This window comes from Rutilus rutilus (genome assembly GCF_951802725.1).
Source record: "Rutilus rutilus genome assembly, chromosome: 1".
NCBI lineage: Eukaryota > Metazoa > Chordata > Actinopteri > Cypriniformes > Leuciscidae > Rutilus > Rutilus rutilus.
In genome coordinates this window covers 56847392-56853821 of record NC_140209.1, presented here as the reverse complement: position 1 = coordinate 56853821, position 6430 = coordinate 56847392, and the positions used below count along the sequence as shown (strand labels likewise).

The following is a 6430-nucleotide window of genomic DNA, read 5'->3' as shown; positions in this document are numbered from 1 at the left end:
CGAAATTAACTGAAATAGTTCTGACCTCTAGTTCAAGTTTGAGCCGCGAACAGTCACATTTCTGTGAAAGGATAGCATCAAGGACTTCCTTTCACAACCCGTCAATGTGTCAGTAAAGTTACTGTCAACGGTTTTCACTCATAACAGAGATGAATATTGGGAAATGGAAAAATTTATGGAAAAAGTTCATGCAAAGATATTGTTATAGAAGACTGCTAGTAAAAAAACATTTCTGTCAGGAAGTTCTGTTCATAGACAATATGTGAAATTCTGAATAAAGCTTGTTCACACACACACACACACACAGAGAGAGAGAGAGAGAGAGAGAGAGAGAGAGAGAGAAAGCTTTGTGAACTTTTACAGAGACGTTTGGTGCAGAACTTTTCACTTAAAGGGGTCATATAATGCCATTTTTGTACAAGCTAATATGATTCTTTAGGGTCTAAATTAAAAGTTTGTAATATACTTTAATTAAAAATTCTCATTAGTATTGTAAGAAAACACAAATTTTACCTGGTCAAAAACAGCTCTGTTTTCAGCACGCCGTTTAAGTGCATGTGTCTTTAAATGATAATGAGCTTTGCTCACCCCGCCCCTCTGTTCTGTGCATACACCGTTTGTAATAATAACACAATAACCATAACGCGTTGTTCATTATAAACGTGAGATTATGAATTATATTGAGAACGTCGTACATAGAAAACATGCCGTAATGTACCCTGAGTGTAAACAGCCACATTCATTGTGAAGCGTGCAAGCGATTTGCAAAGATTAATATAAATATTAAAGGTGAACTAACTGAACAGCTTCAGAGTCATTGGAATGGTTATATTACTTATTTCGGGTTGAATGGTGGTCGTTTCGCACCCCCCTGGTGCCCGTGAGCGGAAAATCCACACTTGCAACTTTGAGCCGGCGCGCCGCGTCAGGAAGTATCGCGTGATATCAGGTCTCGCGATGTAAACAATTGCTTTACGGCCAAAAGAAATCTGCTAAAATGCCGTCATTATTGCGCTCCCTCACACTGTTCGAACCTGAATGAAGAAGACGTTTTAAAGAATGTCCCATCTGCTTTGATGTCGTTGATCTACTAGCCTCTGGTGTCTGAGAATCACCAACGAGTTTTTACAACAGTGTTGTCAAATATCTATTCCGAAGCTGTGGGGGGAGCTCTAGAGAGAAACCTGCGAGCAAAAAGCGAGAATACAGCGAAGAAATCCCGAAACTACTGAGCCCCGCTTTAATATAAAGGTTAATAAAACGTTACACTCACTTCTTCTTCTGGAGGTGCAGCAGGAACACGAATAGTTGGTACCAATCCTTTTTTCAGGAGCAGCTTCTTAGCAAAACCAGCTTTATAACGTTACTGACCCTTGTTTGTAAAGCAGTCTGGTGTGTGAAATGATTCACGCAAACATGAAAGCATTGCTGTTGATCGTGGGGAATATTCCCTTCGAAAACAAACTCAGCCACTGCGTCTTCAGCGGTTCGGATTAAGGAACATCAAAATGACTGCTGTGTTCCTTATTACACCCAAGAACAGAACACCACAATCGCTTAGACGCCATTCTGCTCATAGACAGTGCTCCAACGTTTCAACAATGACCGCGCCGGTCCGCGCGGACTATGATTGACAGCTCGCTCACGAGCGAGGGCAGGTCTGTGTTGAAACACTGCTGTCAATCAACAATCGTGGGAGGGGCGTCGATTTTGTGACGTCACAAAATCAAATGGCTTGATTTGAGATTGGGGAAAACATATAAGATTTTTTTTAAAACACTGGATGGATTTTGATCATTTTATGATGGTTGTGTACAGGCACTGCCAACACACATTTTAGTACAATCAACTTGTAAAAGTGCATGTACCATTATATGACCCCTTTAAAATTTTAAATACATTGAAACAAATCTATCTATCTATCTATCTATCTATCTATCTATCTATCTATCTATCTATCTATCTATCTATCTATCTATCTATCTATCTATCTATCTTCTGAGGAAGTTGCAAGTCACAAAAACATAAGGCTGTCTTGCCCCCTGGTGGATGAAAGTAATAGAGCAAGCTCTTGCTTATCAAGGATCAAATAAATGTATAAAAAGAAAAAAAAAAAAGAAAAAAAAAAAGGTGTTTAGGAAGTTTCAGGTCCTAAATGTAACATTTGGTCCTACATTTAAATAACAGAAAGAATTGTAATATTGAATCTACATTTACAAACATAGGACCCTTAATAAAATAACTTCTTGTCCTTAGGGTCTAAACATAAGAATTTTGGCCATACATAAGGGTTGTCTAAAAAGCTTTGAGATGTTACATTAAAAGACTGTAAACATGTTTATTGACTACCAACATTTTTTAAAGGTATTAGAAATAATATGAAGTTCAAAAGATCAAAAGTTTGAAGTAAGAAATTAATACTTTTATTGAGCAACGATGTATTAAATTAGTCAAAAGTGACAGTAAAGACTTAAGTAAATGCTATTCTTCTCATCAAATAGAAAACATTTTTTTTAAATTGTATTATTTCATTGTATTGTATTCGAGAATATTGTACTGTATTTTTACAATACTGATTTGTGATCAAATAAATGGATTAAGCTTCTAATATGTTTTAACAGTTACTTATTATTATCGAATATATCAAATTATTCATGATGCATGAAGCAATCAAAAGACTAATATAGTGAGATTATAAGGAGCGAGTGTGTTCGTTTTTTGTTTATTTCTTATTCTATTTTTTCTATTCTGTTATATCACTGTCCATGCTGTCCAAAAAATAAATGTAAGAGTGCACATCACAGCAGAGCACAGTGTAAAATCATATAAAAAGACGAATAAGCTGTGCACAAACGTTGGCTTTTACGTGTAGCGACTGTTATGATGGTATGATGAGTCTAAATAAAATAAAATAAATTCTTTTATTTTCACTCTTCACTGTGTATTTTCATCTGAATTATTACTATTAAAGTTTTCATTCAGCTGAACATTAGTTCAGACAAAAGTCTCCCATGAGGCATTAAACAGTATGCTGTGAAGGTATCAGGCCTACAAATAAAAGGAAATCTGAAAATGCTTAATCCTGCATATGATAATCATATCACATCCTTGTCTTATGCAGATCTGTTAGTAACTGTTCAGATCTGTAGGTGTTACTCCACAGGGAGACAGGAGTCCGGTCCTGGATGCGTAAGGATGTTTATGTTCGTGTGAATACTCGCACCTGACCGGATTTGCGGAGACGTGGTGTCCTCTTGAGAAATGTTTCAGCAATCCCATGAGGATGCTGAAAACAGATGGATATTCCTTACTGCAGGTAACTGGAACAACTTCCCACAGGATTTAAAACACAAGGACAGGTGGTTTACCATCTCAAGATCAAAAGTGAAACTCCGGTCTTCAGCATCTGTTTCCAAACGGGTGAATTAGAGGGTAACTGAGAAAAAACAATGGGAAACACAGTGAAACATGTCAATCTGGTCATCAGGTTTTCTTTTCAGATTTCCCCCTTTCATTTAGGTTTGTTCTTAATATTCAAAGAAAAATATTCACATACTATACTCAACCATCAAAATCCTTAAAACATGAGAAAATGACTTGCATTAAAACGAAAACATCTGTTAATATCACGCACAAACCTGCTCAATCTGATTATGAACATCATCACGTTTGTCCATGCAGACCACCATTTAAAGTTGCTGACCTATGGCATGAAAAACTTTTTTTGAACCTAAAAACAATCCAAATAATAGATTTGAAAATTTCCAGCAGTGACTAGAAAGGAGCAGGACATTTCTGGGATCATCTTTGCTCAATACAATCATTTGCAAACTCTTTTTGACCTGGATATTCATGGTACAATTCATGTTAAATCATCTAAAATGTGATACACAGATCATCTCTGAACGGTAATGTTTAGGTTAAATGATACTGAAACGCAAAACAGTGCCACATACCAAAGAAACACGACGAAATAAATGCAATCAGCGTTGAGGCGTTCTTTTGTCCCTTTGAACTGTTGAGGATGACGTCTCATCATTTTAGCTCATGCGCCACCTACAGGCTGCTTATAAAATCACAATGGACTCTATGCACAGCAACTTAACACCATTCAACAGTCATCAACCTGAAACAGTGACTGAATCGTGTTGTTCTGTGCCTTGACACGGTTATGTTTTTTTAAATGTTTTTATTTAATTTTTGTATTACATCAAATCAGGATTGGATGAACCCTACTGCATGGGTAGGTATGTTTACTTTTTTGCTAAGACATTGTGTTTATCTTTTTACCCATTGCTGGCAGAGAATACAATGCTGGTCCCTGGCAGTAATCCTTTTTATTTTTCTTCTGTTAATTTAATATATTTAGTAAATTAACATAAGCCAAACATTGGTTAAATTGGCTGGCTAATTAGCCTACATAATAAACAAACAAGTGCCAATTGTGAGTTACCATAATGCTAATCTGGCCAGTTTAAAGCACACAGGTGGTTTTATAAAGAAACTAGATATTAAAAGGGTGAAAAATAAAATGAAATAGATGCCACTCTTGCTTCCAATTAAAGAGACCTCCGAGGAGACCAGGGTAAATTTTGCTGCTCAAGGGTACAGTGGACTTTCAGATCACATCATCATCACCTCTAACTGAAATAGTGAGGAGTTTTTCATCAAGAACAGATATTACTTTTCGTCACCTGAGATGTCTTTCACACCACGAAATAAAAGTCAACGTGAACTTTGCTCTATGGAGAGCAATGCTTTGGAAAAGTAGACCTACATATGATATATATATATATATTGTGATATATTATACCTGAAAAAAGTTTATATATTATTATGATAATTAGATATTCATCTGTTTCAGTCAAATGACATGTTCCACTTATCTGCCATGATATACTGTATCAAGAAAAACATTTGCTGCGTCCAAATATGCCTGCTTTTAGTATGCGAAACACAGGAGACTACCCCAAAAGTGGTCTGAATAATTTAATATTTTGAATTAGATTTTACTTTTATATTTTCTGTTTTAATTTTAATTTATTTTGTGTTTTTGTCATTTTATTAGTGTTTTTTTTTAAAAAAATTTTATGGTTTTAGTTTTAGTTAACAATAAACCCCTGGATAAAACAGTATTAGTATTCATAAATCAGTTTGGCGAAAAGTACCCGTAGGACTTACTGTTTCCTCCGACATTCTGAAGTGTGCATTGGATGGACACTTTACTTTCCCATGAGGCCACGGGAGGAGTCGTGAATGGCAGTGAAGCGACACAACTGACGCCGTAGGCCACATGCCAGTGGCTGCGTTTAACTCCACTTTTAGACATACTCTTGCAAACTTCACTAAGCACTTCCCCTCAGGGGAATCCCCAACGGCAATTTGAAGTGTGTTCCATTTCGTGAAGTGGACGAGGGATGTTTATTTGACAGACCCTCGACCTCTCGATTTTGACCAAGGGAGCGAGTCTACTCATATGTAACCATCAGTCAGATCCATGTATCACAATGTTAAAGGAACATGCCGACTTTTTGGGACTTTAGCTTATTCACCGTATCCCCCAGAGTTAGATAAGTCCATACCATTTTCATCTCTTCATGTCTGACGCATTAAACAGTAATGTCTGATGCATTAAACAACGCTAGCCTAGCTTAGCACAAAGATTGGAGGTAAACGGCTCCAGCTCGCATACTGCTCCCAATAAGTGACAAAATAACGGCAACATTTTCCTATTTACATGTTGTGATTTGTATAGTCACAGCGTGTACACAGAAGGCCAAGCACTGCTACTACTGCGGAGTGATTTACTCCAACTCTGAGCGAACTCTCTGCTCCTCACCACGGGGCTTCTCAGGTGCTGCGAGCAATTCACTCCGCCCAAGTAGCAGTGCTTCGCCTTCTGAGAAGATAGTTCCCAGTATGTATACGGTTAGAAGATGGCTGTGTTTCATGTGACCTTGTTATTTGTACATGCTGTGACTATACAAATCACAACATGTAAATAGGAAAATGTTGGCGTTATTTTGTCACTCATTGGGAGCAGTATGCTAGCTGGAGCCGTTTACCTCCAGTCTTTGTGCTAAGCTAGGCTAGCGGTGGGTGCGTCAGACCGGCACGCACGAAGATAAAAAGGGTATGTATGGACTTATCTAACTCTGGGGGATACGGTGAATAAGCTAAAGTCCCAAAAAGTTGGCGTGTTCCTTTAAGGTCGACTACAAGGTGTGAGTTTACATGGACAACTGTTGTAGTTCTTATGTAGCCTTATGCATGGCTTTAAAATTCATGTTTGAGGTCTGGCTGTTCATAATTCATGTTGCAGAAAAAGATTTGATAATCTGTTGAAGTCATTTTCATTTTTTTTTTTTTTTCTCTCTCTCATAAATCAATAAACCAAAATTCAAAAACTCCATTCAAAAGTCCTGTGGGA

At 37.2% G+C, this 6430-nt stretch overlaps 1 long non-coding RNA gene across 1 annotated transcript; it reads right to left on the bottom strand.

The window, feature by feature from the left end:
* Positions 1 to 3113: 3113 nt before the first annotated feature.
* LOC311287243 lies at positions 3114 to 3719 on the bottom strand. The gene is made up of 3 exons (XR_014626719.1): positions 3639 to 3719; positions 3369 to 3436; positions 3114 to 3286 (listed from the first exon to the last, which is right to left on the bottom strand). It is a non-coding gene; the product is annotated as an uncharacterized lncRNA (long non-coding RNA).
* Positions 3720 to 6430: the final 2711 nt, after the last annotated feature.